The 12,635-nt window shown below is 38.6% G+C and overlaps 1 pseudogene; it reads right to left on the bottom strand.

Annotated features, from left to right (window-relative positions):
* Positions 1-11,498: 11,498 nt before the first annotated feature.
* Positions 11,499-11,616, bottom strand: LOC120597442 (uncharacterized; annotated as a pseudogene).
* Between the last annotated feature and the right edge of the window lie 1,019 nt (positions 11,617-12,635).

Genomic DNA, 12,635 nt, shown 5'->3' with positions numbered 1-12,635 from the left:
GGATCTGAGGATTCTCTAGTCACACATAATTTCATTTACCATCACTGTAAGTGTTTCCTTTGTTCTAAGACAATTTTATTGGGATCTTATGTTGGTAAATCACACATGCTTCAAGTCCTCAGATGATACTGGCTGAAGCACCTTGGATAGAAAAGGCGAACTCATAATCGAAGCAGTTGTAAATTTTGGCAAAGATATATTGCTGCCCTTCTAGGATGTCAACAACTTGTCACCAAGTGATTGGCTTTCTTGAGGGATGTTTCTATACTGAGGCACCATATTGTGTCTCTGCAGCTGGCTGCTTAGGAATTCAGCAGTAGCAGTAGCTAGATCAGCCATAGTGAGGGAGAGAGAGAGAGAGAGAGAGAGCGAGCGAGCACCAATGTTGTTGGGCCTATGCGCAGCCTCTGCCCCTGCCACAAAGGCTGTTTCATTCTTGGGACTACTGCACCAGAATTAGGTGGGTAAAGTCAGAGCTGACTGATATCCACTGGACAAGTCAGTATCTCTTTGAACACTCTTTGAATGCTCTCCAGTGGGTATTAACACAGGGCACAAAATATCCATACATGCTTGGGTCCTTCTGCCAAAAATTCATCCACAAACCTGTTTTCAAACATCCTTGTCTCCAACCTCTAACTGTGCTCCTTTCAGGATCCTGACCAATAAAATAAGCAAAGCCCTCTGTCAGCCCAGAAGTCTGTGTATATTTGTGCTTTAGGCAGTTTCTTTCTGCATACAAGGTGTATAACCAATTGTGTTGCTCAGAGTTACACCCACTGAGAAAACTTCCTTTTTTCACTGCCCTTCAGGGCCACCTTTGAGTGGGGCTGTATTGCAGTGGCAGTTCATTTTCAGTTATCATAAATATTTTGAGCTAATTCACCCATGAACCAGGCTCAAGTATTTCCTTCTCTGTAATTTGGTCATAAGGAAGCCTCCATAAGAGCTAGGATATAAGTCAGAGGAAAAGCATCAGTGCAACAGAGGAAAGTCACATGGAAGTTGAGGTCGCCTGCTTATGCAACTTACCTGGTCTCTCTGGATCTGCTCAGCCTAACCCTAAATGTACTATTTATGTCATACAGTGGATTGCTTCTGTTCCTGGATGACCTTATGACTTTGTAGATCTCCTAATTTCAACTCATCATAGGCAGCTCCAGCTGAACAGTCACACTTGATGTCTTAGCCTCTACTAGGGCTCAGAAGCATGCCAGGAGCTATTTTTGAAATAACGAGAGTTTCTCTGCCTTTGAAGGTTTGGCTTTGTTTTAGAACTCAGAAGTCTGTTCTATGAGTCTCATATTGAGGCTTATATACAGAGACTCTATGCAGCATCCTAATCCACTAAGGATACCTCTAGCGCCATCCATCTTCTGGGTCATACTACCTGAACATCAGTGCAGCTTAGACTGTAGTCTGGACCTGTTACAGGTTCCTCTGGAAACATATGCCACACCTAATAATGGGTGCCTTCCAAGACACTAAAAAATGGTTCACAGTATATTGCCACGTGTGGTATGTGCTGGTGTCAATATCCAAATAAGCTTACCAACTGCAGTGCCTCTTTCTTAGTGGTAGAAAGTGTAGGTGCAACAATTTGTCATTTGTATTAAAGGAGATTTTCCAAGTGTACCAACCAGATCTTTAAAAATATCACCCATGTGGTAGGTTCTTGAAACTTTGAGGGTTTTATCACCTACCCTCTGGCATGTATGTGTCTTACACTTGCCATCTCCTGTTCATCAGTTTCAATGACCATGATGACATCAGTGTTATCAACCAGTAGTCTTGCTGGTTCTGTGGAATATTGAGACAATGAAGGTGTCTGGACTACATTTTGACAGAGAGCAGGAAATTTAAACTGTTCTGGGGATAAGACAATCAATGTATGCTACTGTCTTTTCTACATGACAGACAGCAAACTGCTTGTGATTCTTATTATTTATGGGGGTCGAGAAAAATATATTTGTCTGCTCAAAAAGGTACATGTTAAGGTTCAGAAGCTGTGATAATCTGTTCTAGTAAAATACCATATAGCAGTTGTGATTGTGATTACCGCTCGATTATGTTTATTTTGGTCCATTGTCATTTACCATGATCCCCTTAGTTTTTGCAGAGGCCAAATAGGTTAACTGAATGGGAGTATCCCTTTTTCTTTCAAATCTTTGATAGTGGTGCTAATTTCTGCAATTCTTTTTGAGATGTAGCTCTGGGGTTCTAGGGACTTCCCCTTGTCACTTCCAAACACAGTGGCTTTTAGTCCATTGGCTAAGGAACCAATCTTGATTGCACTAAGGGAATCAGCAATAACTGCACGATGGTCTGTGAACCCCTTGGGCCACGATGACATGGATGTGGGCCAGGATTCCATTCATTGCCTGGCTTATATAAACTTCTCTCTAATGAAAGGTCATGTGACATTTTGGATTCCTGGCTATCGAAGTAAATGCAGACTCTGTGCTTACCAGCCCTTGAATGGTCTGAGTATTCTCTTTTCCCCAGTGTGTACTTATCCTGGAAACTAGTTTCAAATTCCTTTGAGGAAGGATCAAAGGATATTTATTAGATATACTTGTAGTGTCATTATAGAATACTTCCTTAAAGAGACCTAAGCTCTTCATTAGTCAATGAACTCTGGGACTTGAGACTGTGCTCTTGGTCTGAGAATTGACTTAGATCTAGAAAATTGGTGAGTGCTTGTCATTTTCCATTGTGGTGGCTGACACCAGATTTTTGCTTGCCAGATTTGAACTTCTGGTTACATGGATTAAACAAAACTCTAGTTGGCTGTTCATCCATCTTGCTCCCATGACCTATTAATAAGTACCACAGATCTCTTTGGGTCAAGGTACTCCGATTGTCACTCTGGCCTTGCTGCACATTTCAATAATTATGTCAACACTGTTTCTGTAGAAATAAAATAGCCTCTGCTTTTTGGAATTTTATCAATTCCAGTAACACCAGGGAAATCAGTTCTCATATAGTACCTCTTGCTGTCAACAGCTGCAATCAAGACTCTTCACACTGTTGGTGCTTCCCTTCACCATGCATTCCTTAGACTGGGTGGAAGAGTTTTCTCTGGACCTCCTCAGAGAACATAGTCAGGTGTTGGGTTCTTCGATTTAACATAATAAAGTCATTACAACATTCCCACCTCCCTGCCTCTTTTAATCCCCTCTCCCAAACTCTGCCAAGGCAGTTCTATACCTGATTTACTTTGGTAAAGTCCAAGCTTCAAGGAATGATTCCAGCAGTGTACTAAGACTTTGTCCTTGCTAAGACATTGAACCCCATATCACAGGAGAGTGGTCCAATGTTAATAAATTCTCCCTTCTCTAGCCTCAGGATCTACTACTACACTTGTTCCTTTGGTTTCTGTCTTGCATTTCTTTAGCTGTGCTATTTCCTCCCAGAGCAGGAAGCATATATTCCCTGCAGTGGTGCTGTGACCTAAACATTCCTGTCATTATAGCTCTCATTCCAGGGTAGGGGGACCAATGAACGATTCTGCTAACTGTTTAGTGCATGCACTTACAGAACAAAGGAATAACCTCTGATGGGTCCAGTCTGGAGCAGTGAAAGGGATGGAGTCTGAACATGATGGGAAAGAACACATCTTAGGAGACATCTTCTTCAGATGAGGTTTTTTGTTTTTTGTTTTTAAATTCATTTATTTAAATTAGTTTCAAGTATATAGTACATTGGTTAGACATCTATATAGTCCTCAGATGAGGTTTTCGTAGGTTCTCTTGGTCAGGATTTTCAACAGTGACACTATTGGCATTTGGGCTGTGCCTTATAAGTTGTTGACAGCGTCCCTGGCCTCTAATACAAGATGTCCCTCCCTCAGTTGTGATAGCAAATCTCCCTGGTGAGAACTGCTTGGATGATAGGTTCCAGGCTCCTGCAGATGTTACTTGGGTGATGGCAGGATTCTTCAGGGTGCAGCTGAGGTGAGGTGTCATCAGTCTATTTGTATGCACATGTGCTAGCTGCAACCATGGCTGAAGCAAAAAAGTGGGCTAAAAATATGTAAGCCAGGACGTAAAATGTGTATGACACAGAGATAAATAATATGCTCTCATTTCATAGAAGGAAATACCCAGGCTCAGGTAGTTTAAACAACTTAAATTGATGCAATTAAATTTGAAGCACTGGACATAAAGGTGACTAAGACACAATACCTTCTCTCAAAGAATTCTCAGTCCAGCAAACTGTGACGTGTTATATAATAAATAATTGCACATGAGCATCGATGAGGTCATACAACCAGTAAGTGACAAAGCTAAAGGTGGAATGAGGTTTATTTGACTTCCGAATATATATATATCTATATGTCTATATATCTATATATATATATATATAGATATATATATAGACATATATCGACATATATATAGACGTATGTATATATGTATATATCATATATATATATATATATATATATATATATGCAGATATGCCTCAGGATTTTACGTTTGTTGTATGCTAGATTTTTTTCTTAATTATTTGCATACCTGGTATCATTTAACATTCATAGAAATCTAACTAAGTAGGTAGTCTCATCCCTATTTTTAAAAAACAAGGTAGCCCTTTCTTGTACACCTTCATATGACCTAGACACATTATGCTTAAAAAGACACTGCTTTGTAGAGGAGAATGACCTCAGAGTGATAAAATCAATGTGGACAAGGTAATGCAGCATGTGGCGAGACACAGCAGAACTCAGTGTCCGTTTCCGTTAGCTCCATCTTCATTCTCCAACAGTGCGACTAATTAAGATGTGGGCTGGTATTAAGTAGCTCAACTCTTTAACAGCGGCTTGTGAAACCGTGGAAACTATCTAAAAATATATAACTAATGTGAAAGAAATAATGTTGTTACAAGGGAATTGATAACCCAGGATAATGGGAAGGGGAAGAAATAGCAAGTTGCAGCTAATTACCAGGGAAAGCCCCCTGACACTGAGAATGGTGAGCCAGGATAATGGTCTCCTGAGGGGAGTGGCAGAATCACCATCAGTTAGTACATTTAAAAATAGGCGACAGAACACTAGAAACAGGACTACTGGGAATAATCTTGCATTAGGAAGGAAAGGAGGTAATTGACTAAGTGACCTAATATTAAGAGCTTACTTTCTCATGAATTTCTAGAATTCTAAAGAAAAAAAAACCTTATAAGATATATACAGAAATGTGGATACCTAATGACTGATGATGCCTAAATATAGCTCCAAATTATTCATAAGTGAAAAATGAGAGTAGTTGTGCCCCAGATGGAGCATAATACGAGGGTCAGAGGAAAGGTAGGAGGTGGGCAGGGAAAATCGAAGCACTGTCACGAGTGGGCTTTCTCTGATGCATGCAAATGGGACCGTGCCCAAGTACACTGTGCAGGAAGAAGCTGAATTAGTTAAAAATCTAGATCTCTCTCTTCCTTTTTTCTTTCAGTCCTACTTTATCACAGTGTAAGAAGAGTTTACAGAGACCACCCTTTGTGGACTCCTACGTTGTTCATATCTTCCAAGTTTGTGCTCTCTTTCTTTTAAACCTGGCGACTGGCATGATCTTAAAGCACTGCTTCCCAACTCAATCGTCCAAAGCTTGACTCTCAGCCACAGGAATCTTGCTAAAAGTGCAGATTTTAGCATCCCACTGCAGACCCATGGAATCTGGATGTCTGGGCTGGAACCCATGATTCTGCATTTTTAAAAGTTCTCCGGTAAGTTTTATACACCCCATTAAGTTGGAGAAACTCTGCCTGGGGAAGGGCATGCTGGCTAAATCAAGAGAAACCACAGGGAATGTACAGCCCAACCCTCCTCCCTTCTTTCCTCATTTGCTTTCTCTGATTTTCCTTTACCTCCAACCAACGAGATCTCCTTAAAGTTTTATACCACTCTCACACCTTATAAGCATGCATATACACACCTATATTTATATTTTACCTACTTTTGGAAAAACGTTAATATAATTTGCTTAGATGTCTAATATGCTAGTTATTATTTCTCTGCTTTGTATTTGTGATACTGTTTTAACCCTCTAGGGGACAAGAGTTAGGACTTTTACTACATTTTTATCTTTCACAATTTCATGGTAAAGAATGGATTTTTTTTTTTAATGCAACTAAATCAGATCTGTAAAAAAATATAATAATAATAAAGCTTGCAATAGAGAACTAGGGTTTGTCAGCTTTGCAGTGTGAAAAAGCGTGGTCTGGAGGCTGAACACTGAGCTTGGTGTCAAGACCTGACTTTCGTTTTCAGCTCTACCGACAATCACATGTGAACATTTCAGCAAGTGCTGTGGCCTCCCAGTTTATCTCCCTGTAAGCAGGGATAACAATCACTTTCTTATTCTCTCACAAAGCAGCTTAGAGAGTAAGCATGATAATATCACTATTTAATATCACTTTTCACTTAGGAAAGCTAAAAATGACATCAACATTATCAACAACATCATTTCATAATCTATAAACTATTGAAGAGAAGTTCAGGCTGGGTTCCCTGGTGATAATTATTTTCCCTCACACCAAGACATACCAGAAAAGATAAAACGGTAAAAAACAAAGATTCCAGGAATTACATCTAGTTAAAATGTATATCAGTAATCAGTCTTCCAGCTCTCCAGGTAATGCTAGATCTCAGGACAAGGAAAATAATTGGCATTGTTTAATTTTTGACATGCTACCTAGCGAACAACTAAACCATTTTTATAGAAGGTAAAATTACAATGTTGTTGCTGGTGCGCGGCTACTATAGCTAAAGTTAATTGGATTTTCCATTATGATGAGGGTTGTTTTACAGAATTTAATCTCTTAGTCTCTTCCAATTGCTCTGAGTTGATGGTGAGACAGGAGATATACAGGGCATGTGGAGTGAATTATGGGTTTTAGAGGAACCTCATTAGGTCAAAGAATTCTCAGGTATACTTAGGTATTACAATGTGCGAGCAGGAACTAGCATCTGTGTAGAAAATATGTCTTCTCAAAATGAAGTTTTTCTGGAGGGAAAACAGACTACTTGTTTCTGTCTCTCTCTCTCTCTCTCTCTCTCTCTCTCTCTCTCTCTCTCCTTTCCCCCCCACCTCCCCTTTTTCTCTCCTAGACAGTAATGTGTTTTAGTTCCATTAGGATGTTGAGTGTTATCTGTGCAGACTGGAACAAAACAGCTATACCAACTTTTTTTTTTTAAGTCTGAAGGAGTGCTTTACAGATTACCTAATTTAGTGTCAGTTTGTTCTCTCTGGTGTTTTGAAACATGAAAAGAGCTTTCAAAGCGAGGGAACCAATTTGAAAAAAGCTTCAGAACTGCTGATGGGCCAGTAGACAATGGGGCTTTCCCATTTCTCAGAAATGGCAAATCACGCTGTCACCCTGAAAATAACAATGAACAAGGGCACGGCTGCATATATGCCTGGCAACCTCAATAGCCCAGATAGTGGGTCTCTGGGGTGGCAGGCAGCCAGGCCCATAAGGGGTCAGGACAGCCACCTGTTTCTGGCTATCACACAGGAAGGACCTTCAGTTTAAGGTTTTGACACTCTCTTTGGAAAAAAAAAAAGACTATTTGTTAAGTGCTTTCTGGTTGTTATGACCTTATCGAATCTTATGTACAATTATTTATTATATGATATTTCACAGTTTACTGGGCTGACAATTCTTGGGGGAGTATTATTTCTTATTCATCTTTATGCCCAGTGCATCAAACTTAAGTGCATCAAATTACGTTGTTAATGTATCTATTCGTGTGTATTAAGGGCACTCATTTGTTAAATGTAAACTTTTTAAAAATTCTATAATTTTGTTAACCCTAATATTGTATTTCTTAATTTTTTAAGTCACTAAGAGTTTAAAAATAAAGTTACCATAGGCCTATCTAGGCTACTAATACCCTTGACCACACATAGGACCTGCTGGAGCTACTGATGTCAGTGAGGAGTGTTTCAATACAGGTTCCTTGAAGATGTGAGCGGAAGCGGAGAGAGACAAACTAGGGGGATGGCTGGTGAGAGCCATGGACTTAACAAGATTCCAAAATCTTTTAAAAGCATTTCCCCAAATAACTGACTTGTAATGTCCTCAAAACAAAAATATTGCCTCTGTCTATGTCAACTTTTATGTTAAATTTATTTGAGTATTTGTCCTAATGCTGTATTGAAGAAAGAGTACAAGAAAATTGCCTGGCCCTGGGATGACTTAAAAATTAAATAGCAAACTGACGAAACTGTAAACCTAATTGAAAGTGGGCTGCAGAAACTGAGAACTTCAGTTCAATCACAATTCCCCTTTCATTGCAAAACTTAGTTTAACCATGAAATAGCCACAACACTTATATTTAGATAGTACCTTACAGTTTATAAAGCATGCTCACATATATTATCACAAGCACTCCCAATAGAAGAATATTACATAATGCCTAGAGTGACTCATTTGGGCTTTGTTTTAAGGAGTAAAATTGTCTTACAAACACCTTTGAAGATTGATAATTTCATGCCACAAATGGAAATCTGAGGTTAGAGATCAGAACTCCAAATCCCGTGGAACCTAGAAAAAATACAGACTAACTTTACAGATGTCAAGGTGTACTCTGGCACCAGGTTTGTATGTACTTATTGAATTCCAGTGAGTTCAAACAATAATTTGCTGAGGGCTGCCTGCATTCCGTGATTATAATCTAGAAGTCAAACTCAAAGCAAAGAAGGCAGGTGAATTTCTACTCTCCCCATTCTTCTCTGGATGGGTCCTCTCCTCCCCACTTCAGGGATCACTGCACCCACACAATTGCAAAGCTCTGTTCTCAATTTTTAAGGAAACCAAATAGTTTAAACTTCTCTGAATAGACAATACACTACTAGAAAAATAATCTACTGCTTCCTTATAGTCTAGTAAATTAAAAGATATTCCCTGTCCCTCTACCATTGCATTTTTGTAAAGTTTCTCACTTCAGATTTGAAAAATGACAAGGAGACCTTTATGGTTTCTGAAGTCTCAAAAAAAAAAAAGTTCTTGTGGCATCAGTACCTCTTAAGAGCCTCTATCTTGTCTTCTGTACTTTTAGAGGCACACTCACCAAAAAGGACATGATTATCGCGTTATAAGACTTTAATCCTTTTGGTCACTAACAGAAAATTAAATTAAGGACATTAAGTCTGCCTCTATGTGCTCGGAATTCTGAAAAGTAAATTCCAGATGGCACCATGAAATGAGCCTCTTCTCCTTCCTTAGGTACCCAGGTGTCGAACCTGGGCTACTTACATTTCTCCTTTACACACCTGGTCCTTGAGTTCTTCTCACTCCTCTCTTCATCTGTGATGCCGTGGCCATCTCTCCCCGTCTCACATATCCTCCCTGGTCCTGGATTGCCTTTTTCAGCCCTAGTTCTACGTTCAGGGCATCAGGCACTCTCCCAAATCTCATTAAAATGGCACTTGATAATTTAACCACCTCTAGAAGTCCTTTCAACTAATCAGAAAAGAGAAGGTTATTCTGTTCAAACCACACACTTAAAAATATACACCTACTACTGTTCCTGCCTATTTACTTTTGGTGTAATGGAAGTATTTGTGCGTGGGCTTAATTTTTATCTTTCGCATTAATAAAACTTTCTTTCATTTACCATTGCTTTTCCTACATTCAATTGATCTGCATGAAGTAAACATCTTTTTGCAGTTTTGTCAAGGGAATCTTAGTCTTCCTAATTAAATATTCAACTTCTTACTCAAACTTCTAGATCACCACCATATCATGATAGGCAAGGTGTGGTGATTCATTATCAATATGGATCAAATATAATCATCAGTAAGTACTTGTTCCCAACCTCCTACCCTGTACAAGCCTCATCTAGTAGTATTGTTCATGCCTAAATGAATCTTAACTAAAAGTGAGAGATGGTGACCAAAAGCAAGATCCAAAACCAGTCTTTTTGAGAGTTTCCCACTCAACATACTCCATTGGGAAAGACAAGTATAGAGGACAATACAAAAGCGATTCAATAGCAATAACTCAAATGAACAATCAGAAAATAGGTTGGTGGAAGAAAATGCTTTAAAAATATTGGGATACAACCTTAATTACTATGCCATGGATATTTTACTACCTCATCCAGCCAACATTTATTGAGTACCTAGGGATAAAGTTGAAAATGGCATAATTCCTGCCCCCAAAGATATCACATTTTAGTGGGGCGGTGGGGGTGGGTAGTGGTGGGAACTGACATAAGGAAAAGATATCTAGAACTTTCTAAGGCATTTTGGAAAACTATCATTCTTATTTTGCATGGAAAGAAACCAACTAAATCTTAGAAAGAGTAAAGGACTGTGCCAGGTTTATAAGACTAATACATGGGAGCAAATTGGCCAGGATCCACACAGAAAGAAGGAGATAGGGGAAATGGTTTTCAAAGTCCTTATTAAGGAACAATCAGTCACAGACTTCCTCTTATCCACAAGAGCTTCTCACAAGTTTATGATAATATTTTTAATACATCAAGTTGAATTTTAGTCAGACAACTGGAAAATAATAATTTCTGTGGAGCGGCTGAATATTTTCCCTGAAAAATTTACATGAAAGAAATATAACTCAGCCCCAAATTATTAAAGTGGTGAGAAAATAATAAATGCTAGTTTCATTTTGTTGGTGGTAGGGGTATATACGAATGTATGTGTACGATAAATCAGTATTCCATTTATTCTGAACATATCTCCATCTTGTTCCTTTATCACATGTCATATAAACTGAGACTCTTGGTCAAAACAAGTCCTGATGAGATAGTTAAACATAAACAAAGAACTCTGTAACAAGTGCAACGAGAAAAGCATCTTTTTTTTTTTCTTTTTTTCTGAGCACACCCTGGGGAAATGCATAGTCCCCAGGTGAGGGTCTCTGCTTTCCTAGGAGAGATCTCTAACTGTAGTCTTATTTTCACAAAACAACATTTTGGTGTGTGCTCTAGAGTTAAGAGTTTAAGTACATCAGCATGAAAGCTTTTGCATTTAATGTGCTAAAATAAATAGATTATAAACTTAGGATATTATTTCTCTACATTTCTTTTCTAGTTCATCCCCTTGAGCACAGTTAACATTCACTTAGTATTTATGAGTGATAATCCCTAGCAGTGTTGGCAAAGATTTGAATGTCGTATAACACAAACAAGAGTCATACATCATGCATCAGCACTGTTTACCCGTTGAAGTCGTGTCTTGAATGGGGTACATATTTGGAGAAAATCACTAGTATTCATTATCCTCAGTATGCATCATCATTCATTCATCGACTTACTCACTCATTCAAATATTTATTGAGCTCCTATGTTTCAGATACTCTTTTTTGCCTACCCAACAGTAATTTTTTCCTTCTTCCATGTGGCACAACTCAAATTTATTTATTTAATTTAATTAATTTATTTTTTTAGGCAAGGCCACCCTTGGTTGACCTCACAGATTGCAAGAACCTTGTTAGCTTACAATCTTTCTTTTTTTTTTTATTTTTATTTTTTACACCTATAGCACCTGGTCTTCCTAAGTGGTCTCCCATCCAAGTACTAACCAGGTCTGATCCTGCTTAGCTTCCGAGATCAGACGGGATCTGGCTTGTTCAGGGTGGCATGCCGTAGACTGGCACAGCTCAAATTTGGTCCTGATATCTAATTTTGCCCCATGTGCCTCAGCAAAAACCCAATTGGTGTAAAGCAATCTCGATCGTGTTTCCCTTGCAAAAGATTGATTTCATGAAGGGTATAAATTTCAGCATTGGCCAATGTAAGTTGACAGGAAGTCTGCTGGGGGATTTCTGGGAAAGGTTTCTTTGCTCTAAGAATTGCATAAGGAAGAAACTGTGGTAATTTTACATGTCAACTTGGGTAAGCTATAGTACCCAGTTATTCAATTAGACACTAATCTAGATGTTGCTGTGAAGGTATTTGTAGATGTGGTTACCATCTACAATCATTTGAACTTAGGTAAAGAAGGTTATGTTTGATAATGTGGGTGGGCTTCCAATTAGTTGAAAGATCTTAAGAACAAAACTCTTTCCCTGAGGAGGAAGAAATTCTGCCTCAAGCCTGCAGCATCGGCTTCTGCCTGAGAGTTTCCAGCCTGCTGTCCTATCCTATGGGTTTCAAACTTGACAGCTCTCACAATCGTGAATCAATTACTATATCTGAGGATTCTCTAGATAGATAGATAGATAGATAGATAGATAGATAGATAGATAGATAGATAGATAGATAGAAGAGAGAGAGAGAGAGAGAGAGAGTGAGAGAGAGAGAGAGACAGATAGACATATAGGTAGATAACTATTCTTCTGGTTCTGTTTCTTGGAGAACGCTGACTGATACATTGTCCTTTTGTTAGTCTAGAAATTCAGAAAAAAGAGTAAATGCGTGGAAAAACCACATTATCAAAAACCTGGGTCTTTTAATAACGTGATTGAACTTCTGAGTTAATCAGTCCCGGAACTCTCCTTATTTGAGAATCTTTGTAATGAGAGAAAATAAATCCTTTTATTCTTTAAGCCATTTTGAATTGAGTCTTCTGTTATTTGAAGCTGGAAGCAACCACATTAAAACAGGAACCACCAGAAAAAAATTAGTACCATATATAATCGCAATTAGTCAACCCTAGAGAGTTTAAGAT

The sequence above is a fragment of the Pteropus medius genome, unplaced genomic scaffold (genome assembly GCF_902729225.1).
Source record: "Pteropus medius unplaced genomic scaffold, Ma_sr-lr_union100, whole genome shotgun sequence".
NCBI classification, from domain to species: Eukaryota; Metazoa; Chordata; class Mammalia; order Chiroptera; family Pteropodidae; genus Pteropus; species Pteropus medius.
This window is presented reverse-complemented; position numbering and strand designations above follow the sequence as displayed.